Source organism: Lolium rigidum, chromosome 4, assembly GCF_022539505.1.
Source record: "Lolium rigidum isolate FL_2022 chromosome 4, APGP_CSIRO_Lrig_0.1, whole genome shotgun sequence".
In the NCBI taxonomy this organism is placed as follows: Eukaryota; Viridiplantae; Streptophyta; class Magnoliopsida; order Poales; family Poaceae; genus Lolium; species Lolium rigidum.
In genome coordinates this window covers 257,945,935-257,965,168 of record NC_061511.1, presented here as the reverse complement: position 1 = coordinate 257,965,168, position 19,234 = coordinate 257,945,935, and the positions used below count along the sequence as shown (strand labels likewise).

Genomic DNA, 19,234 nt, shown 5'->3' with positions numbered 1-19,234 from the left:
CTCCCTCCGCGCCCCACTTTCCGACCGCGGCTCCGGCGCCCTACCAGCCGATCGCAGCTCCGGCTCAGCCTCCGGCTCCACCTGGATTTGTAGTGCGACATCCTCGAGGACATGTTGATGTCGGTGCGCTTGCTCTCCACCCCATCGTAAGCACGGACCATCCCTTCCTCATTTGATAGATGTTAATGTAGATCGGTTCATTGACATTGTAGATAGGATTGATGTTCTGTTGCTCTGATTGATGTGAATGTAGATAGGATTGATGTCAATGTGTGCTACATGTTAGTGTTAAGTGTTACATGTTAGTCCTTGATGGAGTTTGAGCTTGTCATGGCCATGACAATGTCAAGTTCATGATGGAGCTTGAGCTTTTCATGGCCATGACAATGTCAAGTCCTTGATGGAGCTTGAGCTTGTCATGGCCATGACAATGTCAAGTCCTTGATGAAGCTTGAGCTTGTCATGCTTCATGATGGACTTGACAATGTCAACTCCATGATGGACCTTCACATTGGCATGCTCCATGATGGACTTGACAATGTCAAGTCCATGATGGAGCTTGACATTGGCATGGCCATGATGATCTTGTGATTGTCATGGCCATCATGAACTTGATCTTATCATTGCCACTGAAGCTCATCAATGCAAGTATCTCTAACTCTTTGCATTCTCATTACATCTGCAAAACTGGGCATTCCGGGAAACCTTCCCGGATGGGCCCATACTTGACGCAAGGTACATAGCCGTCCGGGTGCAGCTTCGTGACCCCAATGAAGGGTTCATGGAAGCCCAGGGGCAGATCACCGCGCCAAGGGTTCACGACGGCCAACCTGCTGACCTGGGGCACGGTCCCAGGCAGCGGGTGCCGACGTTCTTTCTACATCTAGAGAGCCAGGACCTCCGTGCCCTCGCTGTGCTGCCCAACATGGAGCAGCACCTGATCAGGAAGTACAAGCTGAAGAATAATGGCCCGCCGGTGAAGGTGGCCTTGTACATAGGTGAGTGACAAGAGGGCTCCTCGTCAATGCCCACCGTGAGGGGTTTAGGGTTGACGAAATCATGCAGGTTAGCACGAGACATCGGATACCAAACGAATAGAAGGCGAGATTTACCCAGGTTCGGGGCTCTCGATGAGTTTTTTTTAGACCCTCCGCTTTATTCAAGGAACAATATTCAGCGGGATACAAGTTCCCCCAGGTGGAGCAACTAGCCACAAATGGGGAAGACAATAGACTATGTTGGGGTGATCTCGCAGGAAGGCAATGTTTCTAGGGTTTGGTGTATAAAGGATTGTGTAGGTTGTATCGATGTCCTCCGGCATGCCCTCTCCTGGCCTTTATATAGGAGGCCAGGTCTCGAGAATCCTGCATGGATTCAACTATGTTACAGTAAGATCTAATCAATCATTTCCTTATTCTACGTTTCCTTGCCTTGTCCATCAAGAATCCTTCTCCTTCTATCTTTCCACCGTTGCAACCGACGTATTGGTCCATCTTGGGCTGCGGTGATTCTCATGGGCCCCTTCTTGGGCTAAATGAGGTAGGCTAATGTTAGCTACCCAAAGGTTAATGCCCACATCAGTAGCCCCCTAGTGACTTGTCGAAGCAAAGCTTCGGGCAGGGACTAAAGTTATCATAGCCCGAACGTCTTGATCAGTCGAAGAATGTTGAATCTTGTGCTTGATGTAAAACTGAAATCATCTGTTATCGGGTGCGCGACCAGCGCTCCCGATGGGATTAACCCCAGAGTCTATGGATGGATGCTTGCAACCGTTCCTAGACTCAAGTTGTACTGCTCGAAGGTCTTGATGTTGATGCCGATGTTTTTGAATCTTCTCCTTCACCCGATGTCTTTTGATTTTATCGGGTCCTTAAGGATTGTGGACTTCGAGAGAAGCCGAATAATTGAACGCACGTAAGGGATGAAAGTAACGAGCCCAGGTTTACTCGACTAACTGCCAAAGCAAAACGATGTTACCCTACACAGGTTCAAGTCCCCAGGCTTGAACCTGGATTGCTAGAACCTTCGGGTCTATTTCTTTCATTGACATGGCTCCTTCCTTTTTATCGGGTGCGCAGCCAGCGCACCTAATGGGAGTAGCCCCCGAGCATGTGGATGACTGTGAAGTAGTCATGCATAGGATGTAAGTTGATGGACGAAACATCGTAGCTTTCCTTGAGTTAATAATATTCGGGTGCTCTGCCATGAAGGAATCCATAATTTTGATGATGTCATCAGCGAGGTGGCAACTGTTGCAGCGAGATTGACGGGACGTGACCTAGTGGGCTTGCCCATGTCTGCGCAGTCAGTTTGGAAATGACCGAACCTTGCGCGTCAACCGAGACGTTTCCTCAATCCTCGTGCGTAGTGGAGGTAACTGGCCGACGTTTTGCCTCTCCTTGCAACACGCGCATAGCCAGATTTTCATCCATTTTTAGCGGTGCAGATTTGATGGCCCAAATCCGGAGTAATTTCCCTTTATAAAAGGAATCCAGGGTTTAATTCGTTTCACCCGTGCCTTCCTGTTCATCTCCTTTCTCGCATCTTGCCTCCCATCGCCACTGCGCCCAAGTCTTGAAACTTCAAAGGAGACCCCGAGAGCCATGGGAAAGAAGAGGAACACCGCATCTGCTGGTGTCACCACAAGCACCACCGGTTGGAAGGCAACAGCTGCCGCACCGAAAACTGCCGCCGCCAGAGACGCCCAATGTGATTGGACAGCGTCCATCATCACTAAGCGCAATGAGAATAAGATGAGAAGTTGATACGTCTCCAACGTATCGATAATTTCTTGTGTTCCATGCCACATTATTGATGTTATCTACATGTTTTATGCACACTTTATGTCATATTCGTGCATTTTCTGGAACTAACCTATTAACAAGATGCCGAAGTGCCAGTTCCTGTTTTCTCGCTGTTTTTGGTTTCGAAATCCTAGTAACGAAATATTCTCGGAATCGGACGAAATCAACGCCGAAAGTCTTAGAAATACGCGAAGCTTCCGGAGCACCGAAGAAAGGTCGGAGGGGTGCCGGGGGGCCCCACACCGTGGGCGGCGCGGCCCAAGGGGGGCGCGCCCCCTATGGTCCGGGCAGCCCGGGCCCCTCCGACTCCGACTCTTCGCCTATTTAAGTCGTCGTGACCTAAAACCTCGACACCAATTGACGAAACTCCGGAAAAGTTGCCGTGGCGCCGCCGCCATCGCGAAACTCCAATTCGGGGGACGGAACTCCGTTCCGGCACCCTGCCGGAGCGGGGAAGTGCCCCGGAAGGCTTCTCCATCGACACCGCTGCCATCTCCATCGACACCGCTGCCATCTCCACCGCCATCTTCATCACCGCTGCTGCTCCCATGAGGAGGAGTAGTTCTCCATCGAGGCTCGGGGCTGTACCGGTAGCTATGTGGTTCATCTCTCTTCCATGTACTTCAATACAATGATCTCATTGAGATTCATATGAGTTTGTATCACAATTTATCTATGTGCTACTCTAGTGATGTGTTATTAAAGTAGTTTTATTCCTCCTGCATGTGTGCAAAGGTGACGGTGCGTGCACCGTGTTAGTACTTGGTTTATGCTATGATCATGATCTCTTGTAGATTATGGAGTTAACTATTGCTATGATAATATTGATGTGATCTATTCCTCCTACATATGCATGAAGGTGACAGGTGTGCATGCTATGCTAGTACTTGGTTTAGTCTGTTGATCTATCTTACACTTAAGGTTACTTAAACATGAGCATTATTGTGGAGCTTGTTAACTCCGGCATTGAGGGTTCGTGTAATCCTACGCAATGTGTTCATCATCCAACAAAAGTGTAGAGTATGCATTTATCCGTTCTGTTATGTGATCAATGTTGAGAGTGTCCACTAGTGAAAGTGTAATCCCTAGGCCTTGTTCCTAAATACTCGCTGAGTTACTACTGCTTGTTTACTACTGCTTAGCGTTACTACTGCTGAGTTACTACTTGCTCGTTTCTTGTTTTACTTGCGTTACTATCTGCTGCAATACCACCACCATCAACTACACGCCAAGCACTTTTACGGCACCGTTGCTACTTGCTCATACTTATTTATACCACCTGTATTTCACTATCTCTTCGCCGAACTAGTGCACCTATTTGGTGTGTTGGGGACACAAGAGACTTCTTGCTTTGTGGTTGCGGGGTTGCATGAGAGGGATATCTTTGACCTCTTCCTCCCCGAGTTCGATAAACCTTGGGTATCCACTTAAGGGAAACTTGCTGCTGTTCTACAAACCTCTACTCTTGGAGGCCCAACACTGCTCTACGGGAAAGGAGGGGGAACGTAGACATCAAGCACTTTTACAGCGCCGTTGCTGGGGAGGAAAGGTAAAAGGCACTCATACTACGGTCTCGGGTAAAGTATTTTTACGGCGCCGTTGTGTGTGTGCTCAAAGCTATTTCCTTTAGATCCTGCAATTGCATCTTGTTGTTTCTTGTTTACACTAGTTTGGAATAATGTACAAGAGTGAGCTTCTTATTCTATTTCCTGATTTAAAACATGGATTGTTTGATGCGAAAATTAAAAAACCTATGAAACCTTGTTTGCATGCTGGTAGTAATATTAGTATGAACGCTTTGAACACCATTGTTGATAATGATATAGAAAGTTCTAAGCTTGGGGAAGCTGGTTTTCATGATATTTTTAGTCCCCCAAGCATTGAGGAGAAAATTTTCTTTGATGATACTTTGCCTCCTATTTCTGATGATTATAATGATAGTGGTCTTTTGGTGCCACTTACTGCTGAGAGTAAATTTTGTTGTGATTATACTATGCCTCCTACACTTGATGAGAATAATAATGATAGCTACTTTGTTGAATTTGCTCCCACTACAACTAATAAAATTGATTATGCTTATGTGGAGAGTAATAATTTTATGCATGAGACTCATGATAAGAATGCTTTATGTGATAGTTATATTGTTGAGTTTGCTCATGTTGCTACTGAAAGTTATTATGAGAGAGGAAAATATGGTTGTAGAAATTTTCATGTTACTAAAATGCCTCTCTATGTGCTGAAATTTTTCAAGCTACACTTGTTTTATCTTCCTATGCTTGTTACTTTGCTCTTCATGAACTTGTTTATTTGCAAGATTCCTATGCATAGGAAGCATGTTAGACTTAAATGTGTTTTGAATTTGCCTCTTGGTGCTCTCTTTTGCTTCAAATACTATTTCTTGCGAGTGCATCATTAAAACTGCTGAGCCCATCTTAATGGCTAAAAAGAAAGAACTTCTTGGGAGATAACCCATGTGTTATTTTGCTACAGTACTTTGTTTTATATTTGTGTCTTGGAAGTTGTTTACTACTGTAGCAACCTCTCCTTATCTTAGTTTTGAGTTTTGTTGTGCCAAGTTAAGCCGTTGATAGAAAAGTAAGTACTAGATTTGGATTACTGCGCAGTTCCAGATTTCTTTGCTGTCACGAATCTGAGCCCACTGCCCTGCAGGAAGCTCAGAAAATTATGCCAATTTACGAGCATGATCCTCAGATATGTACGCAACTTTCATTCAATTTGAGCATTTTCGTTTGAGCAGGTCTGGTGGCCTAATAAAATCCATCTTTACGGACTGTTCTGTTTTGACAGATTCTGCCTTTTATTTCGCATTGCCTCTTTTGCTATGTTGGATGAATTTCTTTGATCCATTAATGTCCAGTAGCTTTATGCAATGTCCAGAAGTGTTAAGAATGATTGTGTCACCTCTGAACATGTTAATTTTTATTGTCCACTAACCCTCTAATAAGTTGTTTCGAGTTTGGTGTGGAGGAAGTTTTCAAGGATCAAGAGAGGAGTATGATACAATATGATTAAGGAGAGTGAAAGCTCTAAGCTTGGGGATGCCCCGGTGGTTCATCCCTGCATATATCAAGAAGACTCAAGCGTCTAAGCTTGGGGATGCCCAAGGCATCCCCTTCTTCATCGACAACATTATCGGGTTCCTCCCCTGAAACTATATTTTTATTCCATCACATCTTATGTGCTTTTTCTTGGAGCGTCTGTTTGTTTGCTTTTGTTTTTGTTTTTGTTTGAATAAATTGGATTACATCATGCTTGTGTGGGAGAGAGACACGCTCCGCTGGTTCATATGAACACATGTGTTCTTAGCTCATAATATTCATGGCGAAGTTTCCTCTTCGTTAAATTGTTATATGGTTGGAATTGGAAAATGATACATGTAGTAATTGCTATAATGTCTTGGGTAATGTGATACTTGGCAATTGTTGTGCTCATGTTTAAGCTCTTGCATCATATACTTTGCACCCATTAGTGAAGAAATACATAGAGCATGCTAAAATTTGGTTTGCATAATTGGTCTCTCTAAGGTCTAGATAATTTCTAGTAAGGTGTTTGAACAACAAGGAAGACGATGTATAGTCTTATAATACTTGTAATATGTCTTTTATGTGAGTTTTGCTGTACTAGTTCATCCTTGTGTTTGCCTCAAACAACCTTGCTAGCCTAAACCTTGTATCGAGAGGGAATACTTCTCATGCATCCAAATACTTGAGCCAACACTATGCCATTTGTGTCCACCATACCTACCTACTACATGGTATTTCTCCGCCATTCCAAAGTAAATTGCTTGAGTGCTACCTTTAAACAATTCAAAATTTATTACCTCTTATTTGTGTCAATGTTTTATAGCTCATGAGGAAGTATGTGGTGTTTATCTTTCAATCTTGTTGGGCAACTTTCACCAATGGACTAGTGGCTTCATCCGCTTATCCAATAATTTTGCAAAAAGAGCTGGCAATGGGATTCCCGAGTCCCAAATTAACAAACTAAAAATAGACACTCCTCCATGGTATGTGATTGTTGGACGGCACCCGAAGGATTCGGTTAGCCATGGCTTGTGTAAGCAAAGGTTGGGAGGAGTGTCATCATAATAAAACTAAAATAAAAAGGTACTCCTTCATGGTATGAGATTGTTGGCGAGCACCAGAGGATTCGGTTAGCCATGGTTTGTGAAAGAAAGGTTGGAAGGAGTGCCATCCAAAAATAAAATAAAATGGGAGCCGCTCTTTGAAGGTTTGTACGGCAAGGGGGTTAGAGTACCCGCTACCATTCGTTGACAACAACATACACCTCTCAAAAACTTTATTTTTATGCTCTCTTTATGTTTTCAAAATCAAAGCTCTAGCACAAATATAGCAATCGATGCTTTCCTTTTTGAAGGACCATTCTCTTTACTTTTATGTTGAGTCAGTTCACCTATTTCTCTCCATCTCAAGAAGCAAACACTTGTGTGAACTGTGCATTGATTCTTACATATTTGCATATTGCATTTGTTATATTGCTTTGCATTGACAATTATCCATGAGATATATATGTTACAAGTTGAAAGCAACCGCTGAAACTTAATCTTCTTTTGTGTTGCTTCAATACCTTTACTTTGAATTATTGCTTTATGAGTTAACTCTTATGCAAGACTTATTGATGCTTGTCTTGAAGTGCTATTCATGAAAAGTCTTTGCTATATGATTCAGTTGTTTACTCATGTCATTACCATTGTTTTGATCGCTGCATTCTCTACATATGCTGTACAAATAGTATGATCAAGTTTATGATGGCATGTCACTCCGAAATTATCTTTGTTATCGTTTTACTCGCTCGGGACGAGCAGAACTAAGCTTGGGGATGCTCGATACGTCTCCAACGTATCGATAATTTCTTGTGTTCCATGCCACATTATTGATGTTATCTACATGTTTTATGCACACTTTATGTCATATTCGTGCATTTTACGGAACTAACCTATTAACAAGATGCCGAAGTGCCGGTTCTCGTTTTCTCGCTGTTTTTGGTTTCGAAATCCTAGTAACGAAATATTCTCGGAATCGGACGAAATCAACGCCGAAAGTCTTAGAAATACGCGAAGCTTCCGGAGCACCGAAGAAAGGTCGGAGGGGTGCCGGGGGGCCCCACACCCGTGGGCGGCGCGGCCCAAGGGGGGCGCGCCCCCTATGGTCTGGGCAGCCCAGGCCCCCTCCGACTCCGACTCTTCGCCTATTTAAGTCGTCGTGACCTAAAACCTCGACACCAATTGACGAAACTCCAGAAAAGTTACTGTGGCGCCGCCGCCATCGCGAAACTCCAATTCGGGGGACGGAACTGCGTTCCGGCACCTCGCCGGAGCGGGGAAGTGCCCCGGAAGGCTTCTCCATCGACACCGCTGCCATCTCCATCGACACCGCTGCCATCTCCACCGCCATCTTCATCACCGCTGCTTGCTCCCATGAGGAGGGAGTAGTTCTCCATCGAGGCTCGGGGCTGTACCGGTAGCTATGTGGTTCATCTCTCTTCCATGTACTTCAATACAATGATCTCATTGAGATTCATATGAGTTTGTATCACAATTTATCTATGTGCTACTCTAGTGATGTGTTATTAAAGTAGTTTTATTCCTCCTGCATGTGTGCAAAGGTGACGATGCGTGCACCGTGTTAGTACTTGGTTTATGCTATGATCATGATCTCTTGTAGATTATGGAGTTAACTATTGCTATGATAATATTGATGTGATCTATTCCTCCTACATATGCATGAAGGTGACAAGTGTGCATGCTATGCTAGTACTTGGTTTAGTCTCGTTGATCTATCTTACACTTAAGGTTACTTAAACATGAGCATTATTGTGGAGCTTGTTAACTCCGGCATTGAGGGTTCGTGTAATCCTACGCAATGTGTTCATCATCCAACAAAAGTGTAGAGTATGCATTTATACTGTTCTGTTATGTGATCAATGTTGAGAGTGTCCACTAGTGAAAGTGTAATCCCTAGGCCTTGTTCCTAAATACCGCTGAGTTACTACTGCTTGTTTACTACTGCTGCGTTACTACCGCTGAGTTACTACTCGCTCTGTTCATTGTTTCTTAGCGTTACTACTCGCTGCAATACCACCACCATCAACTACACGCCAAGCACTTTTCCGGCACCGTTGCTACTGCTCATACTTATTTATACCACCTGTATTTCACTATCTCTTCGCCGAACTAGTGCACCTATTTGGTGTGTTGGGGACACAAGAGACTTCTTGCTTTGTGGTTGCGGGGTTGCATGAGAGGGATATCTTTGACCTCTTCCTCCCTGAGTTCGATAAACCTTGGGTATCCACTTAAGGGAAACTTGCTGCTGTTCTACAAACCTCTACTCTTGGAGGCCCAACACTGTCTACAGGAAAGGAGGGGGAACGTAGACATCAGAAGTCCAGGGCTGATCTCTGATGACGAGAAAGACGTCTGCTTTCCAGGTTAAATTCTCGTCCTAATCCCCCTGCCGGATTCACTGTTATGTTTTTTTGCTTTTCTGTTCCGGGGGATGTCTCTTCCAGCCCATGAGTTTCTTCAGTGCCTATTTTTTCGTACGGTACTCAGCTCTAGCAGCTGACACCAAATTCTATTCTGCACCTCGCAGATTTTATCACCGTCTGCCAAGCTTTCCTCGGTATTGATCCTCACTGGGGCCTATGGAAGAATATTTTCAAGGTGAATTACTTTAACTTCTCGATGAAAGAATCTATCCAAGGTTGGAGATCGAAGTGGTTTTATCTTAGGGATCAGCCAGCTTTAGGACATCGATCCGACATGCCGAAGTTCACGGACGTCCTAGAAGCGACGCCGAAGAGGTACTGGCAAAACATCTTGACTACTGAAGAAAAAACTGATAGCCGATGATTTATATGAGAGGGTCCTAGACATGAAGAACGCTGGTGGCCGAACAATGATCAGTACTGAAGTTTTTGATGTGTTCTTGAAGCGCCGTATTCAGCCAGTGATGTCCAGGGCCCATCAGATGTGGTCATACTATGGTTCTAAAGATGTGACCCGGATCAATGCCGCTGAATTGTCAGAGAAGGAACTTTTAGACGAAGTTAGGCGCTTGACTCATTTTATTCAAGAAGATTCCATTCCCCTGGTAACTCTTCAAGATCCGTACGAGCTTCATCATCCTCGACCGAGGTTATCTTATTATCTTGGCATTCGATACTCTATACGATGCATGCACTTGATAGCTTTATTTTGAACTAATGAATTTTCCTTTGCAAGGTGTTATCCTTTTGCACCCGAGACTGGGGAGGTACCTCAGAATGATGAGTAGTCCACTGGTAATGTTGAAACAAATGTCGAGGTGGTCGAAGACAGCGAGGCCCCTGAATACGAAGGAGAATAAAAAGAGAAGGAAGAAAACGAGACTACTGCCGCCAGAACCCTTTTCTGTTGAACGCCGGAGGGCACTTGTTGATGAATTAAATGATATGGCGGAGTCGAGTCCTAGTGGCTGAAACGATGATGATCATGATCATGATCATGTTCTTTTTGTTGGTGCAGCTCCCGAAGTGTGATACGTCTCAAACGTATCTATAATTTTTGATGCTCCATGCTTGTTTTACACCAATTCATATATGTTTTGCTTACACTTCGATGCACTTTTATATGATTTCTGACACAAACCTATTAACAAGATGCCACAGTGCCAGTTTCATGTTTTCTGCTATTTTTGTATTTCAGAAAAGTTGTACAGGAAATATTCTCAGAATTGGACAGAACAAAAGCCGAAGTCAATATTTTACCGTAACGAAGACAGAGTCTAGAGGGGAGTCGAAGGGGGCAGCAGGGCGGCCACACCTACCCTAAGTGCGGCTTGGCCCTGGCCCGTGCCTAGGGGTGGCGTGGGCCACCCTGGCCTCCACCGACATCGCCCCTCCACCTATTTATTCACGATCTCGGGAAAACCCTGGATACCCGAGCCTCCATCCACGAAAAGTTCCGTCGCGGTCGCCATCGCAGAACCCATCTCGGGGGGTTCTGAAGCTCTTTCCGGCACCCTGCCGGAGGGGGAAATCATCGCCGGAGGCATCTACATCGCCATGCTCGCCTCCGAAGTGATGCGTGAGTAGTTCATCCATGTACTATGGGTCCACAGCAGTAGGTAGATGGTTGTCTTCTCCAATTTGTGCTTCATGTATAGATCTTGTGAGCTGCCCTACATGATCAAGATCATCCTTATGTAATCCTACATGTTGTGTTTGCTGGGATCCGATGAATATTGTATACTATGTTGAGGTCGATTATATATTCATGTCATATGTTATTTGTGATCTTGCATGCTCTTCGTTGCTAGTAGATACTCTGTCCAAGTAGATGCTTGTGACTCCAAGAGGGGGTATTTATGCTCGATAGTAGGTTCATGCCTCTAGTTTTCTGGAAGAGTGACAATAAGTTCTAAGATTGTAGATGTGTTGTTGCTACTAGGGAGAAAACAACAATGTTTTATCCAAGGGTATTCTATTGTTTACTTTACACACATTGCTTAATACGATAGTCTATTGCTTAGAACTTAATACTGGAAGGGGTTCGGACGATAACCGTAAGGTGGATTATTAGTCATAGACGCAGTTGGATTACGGTCTTTGTATTATGCTGTAATGCCCAAACGAATCTCATAATAATCATCTTGTCATGTATGGTTGATATTCTGTTAATTGCCTAGCTGTAATTTGTTCACCAAGCATGCTATTTATCTTTATGGAGAGACACCTCTAGTGAACTGTGGACCCCGGTCCTTTCCTTTACACTGATAAATTTATCCACTGCAATCTTGTTCTTTTACTTACTGCAAATCTCTGTTCTCTTTAATTACTGCAAACATCTCTTTTCACCTGATACGTCTAATCCTTTGTGTTCGGTGAACCGGTGAGATTGACAACCTCATTGTAAGTTGGGCAAAGTATTTTGGTTGTGTTGTGTGCAGGTTACACGTTGTTGCTGACGCCGGTAGTGCGCCCCGCCACTAGTCAGCTAGCAACACCTTCAGAAGTCACGCCTTTCTCCTACTGGTCGATTAAACCTTGGTTTCATACTGAGGTAAAACTTGCTGATGTGCTCATCACACCTTCCTCTTGGGGTTTCCCAACCGCTTCCACAACATCTGCGCTCAGCAAGATTGTCTGGCGCCATCACCGGAGCACCATCAAAGTATCAACTGTTCAGCCACCGAAGAGGACATCGGGCAGTTTTGCTGATGAGGACGAGTTGTTGTTTGAGTCGTAAGTGCCTTCACTTGTTCTTTCCATTAGATCACTTGATGATTTTTCATCCCCGTCGCTGATGTAGCTGAATCTTTTCATGTAGCAACAAAGGAGAAGTAGCTCTTCCACCTTTGAAGAAGGCGAAAACCAGCTCTAATAAGGAGGTGACAGCCAAAGCTGAAGGGCCAACTCTGCCGAAGGGGACGCTAGTTGCTCCTTCTCTGTTTAGGAGGGTTCAGACGAAAAGGAAAGAAGTTCCTTCGACAGCTGCCTCCCCGTCTTCAACTCCCGAAGGACACGTAAGTACCGTTGCGCTTTTCCTTTCCTTTGACAGTGTTCCTCGTCCAAGCATCCCCTGAACTTATATTTGGCCGTTAGCAGCTGAATGTCGGCTTGATGGTTACTTTAAATGTCTAACTATTGCCTTGTTTTTCGTAACATCCATTCCAAGCTACGGTGGCTATGGTGAGGGACTTCGCCTCCCAATTCATCCAACTTGAAGCCGAAAATGTTCAGCTTCAAAGAACTGCCAAGTCTTTATCTGATCAGCTTGAGCAAGCGGTCAAACTGGCAGCTGCTGCTCGGCGAGAGGCCGTCAAGCTGAAAAAGGAGCTGAATCAGCTGAAGGCGAAGTTGAAGGAGGAGGAGAAACTGAAGGCGGAGGCTCAGACCCTGATGAAGGAAAATGAGGACAACCTCCGTGATAGCTCGAAATTTAGCACTATTCTATCGTTCATCGTCATCATCTCCAACGGCGTCTCCACCTCTCTTCCCCTTGTTCTAGATTGTGTATTTGTAAGATTGAACATGATGATCTCCATGAATTACTATGTGTATTTCTATTCATCTATGATTGAGTAATTGATTCGGTTCTAGGTTGAGGTATGATCTAGTATGCAATATTAGACTTTGTGGCTTTATCTATTATATTACTCTCTCCTCTAGTGACAAAGAGGATATAGATGAGTTCATGTGATCCTTTGGACCGGAGTGTATTATTGACTTGCGTAGTGACAACGCGAGGTTCTAAGTAGTATATGTTTTGTGACAAACCGGTAACCATAGGGGATCATGTATTTATCTAAAGTATTATCTTGTGTAATTCCAATGGATGGCTACATAGTTGCCACTCTAGTACTAGTGATACCGAAAGCCTATACACCGTTTTTTATTCTATTCCATCCTACAAGTACAGCCCCTCTCATTACTCTCCGTTTTAGTTTACTTTATTCTTGTTTAGCTCTTTGTTCTTAGTTACTCTAAACCTCTCTTAACTCATTGCCATTTTAGTAGCTTATAGAATAGGCTATTTCCAAACCACGGTTTGGGTGCGAACGTGGCTGCGCCTGTGACAACGCAGTTGCGGGGTTGTGTGATTGCCATTTGCAAAGCTCCTTTGGGACGAACTTTCTAATAAATAGTTGCTGCTACAAGTACTGCAATAACCCTATTGTTGGACGCATGAACCCAGTCATCAACTTGGCGCCGTTGCCGGGCAGCATAGCGCTTGGTTATTACCTACCCACTCGCACATAGTTTATTTCCGTTTGTTGCTATTTTACTGCTTTTACTTAATTGAAAAGAACAAAAAAAATAAAACTATAAACTATAAAAATTGTTTGTACTAATCATGTCTTCCAAGATGTCTATTCGCGAACAAATGCAGCTTACGATGGAGGAGAAAGGATACAATGAATACCTACACATAGCTGCTCAAGAAGAGGACAATGTGTACAATGAAGAAGAACACATAACTAGTGATGAGGCACATGTAAACGACATATTTTATCAAGTGATATGTTGTGCTCACACATTATGTTCTTCTTATCAAATAATATGTCCTCAATGTATGTGTGCCCGACATTTTCGCTTTCAATGTTCTAATATTTATTATGCATCTTATTATGAATCTGTGGCATCTTTCCATAGTAATGATGCTAATAGGGAACTGAGAGAGTATGTTCTTTTATGAAGGAGCCCATGAGCTACTCCGAAAAATTATGATACTTATGATGAGTAGTGATGATGAATTTTTATAAATGGCATACGAAACCTTGCAATATATTATTGAGTATTTACATGAACATCTTAGTGATAATGCACTTGTGATAAAGAGTAAGGAACAATGCAAACGTGTAGTTCCCGAAAATAACGATTTGCAGGATTCACAAGATAAAGAGGAGGAACACCAAGAAGGTGAGGTTGACAACGAGTTACACACTACAAATTCTATTATTGTTAATGATCTCTCTTTAGTGATGATTCTTGTAATGCTAAAACTGAACATAATTTATATGTGGAGGCTTTATGCCTAGATACTCATGAGGAGAACATTACTAATGATGAACTAGAGATGCTAATATGCAGGAACCAATTTCTGATGCGAAAGAAGAATACTATGAATTGTTCCCCAACAATGAAGGCCAAGGTAAAGCTTTAAAATTTATTCATGAATCCCAGCCTCATAAGAAGGTATGCACACCACACTTGGTGCATCCACACTCGCTTAAAAGCGAGAACCTATTCATCTACAAGATGTCGATGCACAACAAGCGGGTACGACTCCGAATGTACTCCACTATGAGATGCTCCAAGCCTCATGAAGGTAAATTGCATAATCCTAGTTGATTCTTTAAAACAGTAATGGAGCATCAAAGCCTATCTATATGGCTTAAAAGAAAGCGCTTCCCGGGAGGCAACCTGAAAGTTATTAGGTGTCTTTCTTAATTTTGTGTCTTAAGTATAGTTGCATTCATGTTGCATTGACACTTTTATATATGCATGATTTCCTATTAGAGTTTTTTTTCAATAAAGGGAATATATTAATATCAAAAGATACCAATTACACCCAGCTTCTGCAACAATGCAACACCCTAATGGCAGTACGGATACACACAACCAAAAAAAGATTTTAAAAAAAGTAAGAATGAAAAGTTCCGCTATAGTATCCCAGACCTAGGAACAGTAATACATTTACCTTCTAGACAACACCTGAAATACAGACTCTTCAAAAGCGACGCCTTCAAGAAGGGAACAGTGTACCAGCGTCATTGTCGCCCGATCAAAGATTTTAGGTTTTCACCTTGAATTTCTATTAGAGTTGGCTTATGACTATTTCTAAAGGTAGAATTAATCATTAATGAAAGGTAAATATGGGGTTGCCACTCGGTGGCAATGTAGATACAGAACGAATTGATCTAATCACATACTCACTACAAAACACATGACGCTGATGTAGCATGCTGCGGCGTTAAGTCGCGCGATAACAGGGAAAGCAGCAGACAGCAGCAGTCTGGACAGGACATGCCCCGTCCAGTCGTGCAGGCTCTGGTCAGCACGGTCAAACTCTCAAATTAGGATGGGTATTGTGCAGCGGAGTTTAAACTATGGCTAAACAGACCCTTTTGCCCCTGACTAGCAGTGTGCATGCATACTACTCTTTTACCATTACTAGTACAAATGCCCGTGCGTTGCTATGGGGATTAAAGTATCTTTGGTTGCTACAATATATAAAAATAATGCACATGAAGATATCTGAGCTACTCTAGGAAAGCCTCCACCAGCAAGATGAGCTGGCAACCCTGAGTTTCCTCTCTTTAGATCAGATCATCTCATGTTGACGTTGTCTTGGGACTGTTCGCTGTTCAAAACCAAGTTCTTTGCGTGGCTGCTCGTCTAGTCGCGGGTGCATACCAATGACCTCTTTCTACGCAAGACCACCATCGATAAGAGTTACCACAAATACGGGAATAGAATACTAAAATTGTGCAATTTGGTCATACCTACTTGTATAACAAATTAATATCACGCCACATGTTTTGAATCACATACAACTGGCAAAATAATATTCAATTGAATTAGAAAAGGAACCATTGCCAAAATATACGGATGTCAGTTAACCATTCCAATGAAAGAAATAAAATGGTAGGACATAAAAGTTCTTCAAATTGTATTTTTAGATATTACAGCGGATAATAAGTTTACTTGTTTATCTCAATTCTCCAACTATAAAAAGTGTACATAGTAAATAGTTGATGTACATCATCGGAGATGCATGGCCGACTAATTATCAATTCACATTTGCAAAACATGACTCTTAATCATGTTACTGGACCTGATCTCACGTATGTTCAACTTCAATGAGGATATTTCAGACACCGGTAAGTAATCATATGTTGGTTCAATGAGGATATTTCAGACACCGATAAGTAATCATATGTTGGACAGTAAATGAATGATTTTAGACATAATGCCCATTTTCCTAAAAAACTTACAGGTTATAAGTCATGAACATTTTCTTATATCTTAAGTGGTTGTAAAAGGTTAGCACTTAGCAGTTGCTTATATCTTTCTATGAAAGCAAAAGCAAGTGTCATATGGAACTTTCAAGTCTAAATGGCAGCGTAACCCGTAGTACTATAACATGTATAAACTTCAACATTCTCATGCCTATGAGGTAAGAACATACAATAACTGTCAAAGATCACCTCATATGGTCTTATAAAATGATTGATCCATATGACCACAAATTTCATAGATTGAGCTTTCAGTAGCGAATCATGCCAGTGTCCCATCCGGCGTGACCCAACCTTCCTCAGGTGTCTTCTGAGCCTTGGCAACCAAAACATTTATCCTCACCTTGTACTCTTCATAATCTCTGTGCGTGAAACACAATGCTTATTTACATAACCAAGACCAAAACACAAGCTGTCAAAATAAGGGCGTAGTCATACTATGCAATAGAAATCTACCTTCATAGACCTACGCTCCTTGACGAAAGACGGGTGTATTTTGCCTTCAAGTAGTCAACCTTCTTCGAGAAGTAGAACTGAGGGGTTCGTGACTCAATGGCATACATCTTGCAAAATGGAGCCCATCTCCTTGCAAATTCCGCAGTTTCAGCAAGTGATTGAAACGTGATCATAGAAGCTCCATCGTCAGAGAAGTAGCACGAAACCTTCTCAACAGGAATGGATAGCACAATGTTTGCAGTGATTAGCGGAGGCTCTTTCAACGGATAGACTGTACTGGCAAAGAAATCCACAGGTGCTAACCCAGAATCTTCTCCAGCTCCATATGTGGAACAAGCCCTGGACTATGAATTCACTGGATACAGATACTTAATAATGTATAAACAGCTTTAGCGGTACTACTACTAAGCATACCATGTGATCAGTCTATCAACATAAGTCTCCCGATTGACAGGGCAACACTTGGGAAGTTGATCCAATATCCACGAGAAACCGAACCAGATCTCACATATGACTGAAGTCAACCAGAGACAGAAGGCGTTGTCGACAAGATTGGTGATACGTAGTGAAAGAAGATCCCGAGAACTACCATCCACAAAATAATGACTGCTGTGTAAGGTGTGAGCTTGTTCTTCAAAATAGCGATGATTTTGGAAGTGGCTCGTACGCATCTGTCAAACTGCAAAATTGTTTGGTACTTACGCATAGTTAAAGTACATGATATGAGTTGACAAGAAAAGGAGGTGCTTATGCATAGTACTTGATACGCTGTCAGTGTGGCATCCAGGAAGGAAACCACCAAGTCTTAAAACAAAAAAAATGGATGGTTTAATTAACCCGATAACTCTAGCCACCGTTGCCAAGCACCACTGCATTGCCATTAGCACCATGAGTCATGCTATAAATCTAAGGAACCAGCAATCTGCTTTCCTCACAAGGAGTTCCACGCTTGAGAGAACCTCAGTGCAGTTGCTGGTCCCTGGAAAGCCATATTCTTCGAGTCAATCTCTCCTACATCAGATTTAAGGAAAAAAGAATATTTTCTGAAGCCATTTTAGTAAACTCTGAAGGAAAACAAAGATTCAGAAATACAAAGTAACTCTTGATTGACACTTTCACTACACAGGGAACTTCTTTGCTTTCATGGTAGATTCCCACCAAAAATAGTTGCGAATACTCATGCGTCCATAGGAGCATCTATAAAATACCAACTTGTCAGGTATGATTCGATGGAGATATGAGATAAAAGAAGATCATTCTATTTTGAATATGTCTAGTGTCCATGAAAAATTAAGCCAAATATCTATTTGAAAAAGGAAAAGTAAGTTAAATCTCCAGCATTAAAAAAAACTGTTAGCGATCATCCTTGGAACGCTTCTATAAAAATAGCTGTAAATATGTCAAACACAGAATAGATTTGAGACGTTGGATTAGGCCGGGTTAATGGCTACAATTTGTTGGATGGAGCCCTCTGGCTCTTTTAATAGTAGTGGTGACGAAATAGAGCTCCATATCTTTTGGCAAACTGAAACTTCACCACGAAAACTGAACTAAAAATGAAAAGGATAAGAAAATGCAAGTATCCATAAATTATGTGCAATCTGATGAAATGCAGAAAAATAATGAATAAGCTTCACCGTAAATTACTTTTTCCAGCTGCATAACTAATCTAAATCATTGAGGCTCTCACTTTTCCCCCTCTCCGCTCTAAGCCAGCTACAGTATTCTTGGTTCTCTTCTTCCTTTGGCCGGGCCGCCGACAGCCGCTCCGCCGGAATAGCCGACCGGAGCTGGCCTAGGTTAGGCGCCGGTGTAGTTTAGGAGTAGATCTTTAGGTTTCATCTTGGTTTTTGGCTCTATGCCGTTCTTTGGTTTGCTTAGTAGTGGAGGCCGTGCCTTGGATCTCCGTCGCCAGATCCAGCAGGTTCTAGGGTCGTTTCTTGCTCTGCTTCTGCTCCTGTGGTTGGAGCAAAGCTGGAGGGAGAGCGACGCCGTCCTCCCCAATAAAGTGGTGACTCCAGGCGCTGCCAATCCAAGATGCTTCTGCAGCGATGTTGCTCTCATGTCCGGCCATGGTGGCGAGGGGGAGGGCAAGTTCTGTGCGGCACAGCTCCTTGCTGCCTCTCTCCTGGCCGGCCATGGTGGCGAGGAGGAGTTGAGGCGTGCAGAGTCGCTGGATCTGGATGGCGGTCCCTGGCTTCTTCCGAGTTGTGAGAGGTGGAGCAGAGTTCCGAGTCAATATTCCCTAGCCTGCCGTGGAGGCGAGGAGGGAAGTGGCCGCGGTGTCTCTGTTCTCCGCCTTCTTCAGCGTCGGCTGCCTGAGAGGTGCTATGGAGCTGCTCTCCTAGGGCTCCTTCGAGCGTCACACACGGCGTCTCTCGACGCCGTGATCCTTGGCCGGCATGGCGGCCCAACTTCAACCTCCAGTGT

General features: G+C 43.3%; 1 pseudogene; it reads right to left on the bottom strand.

The window, feature by feature from the left end:
* Positions 1 to 16,610: 16,610 nt before the first annotated feature.
* On the bottom strand, positions 16,611 to 18,944 carry LOC124648633 (annotated as a pseudogene).
* Positions 18,945 to 19,234: the final 290 nt, after the last annotated feature.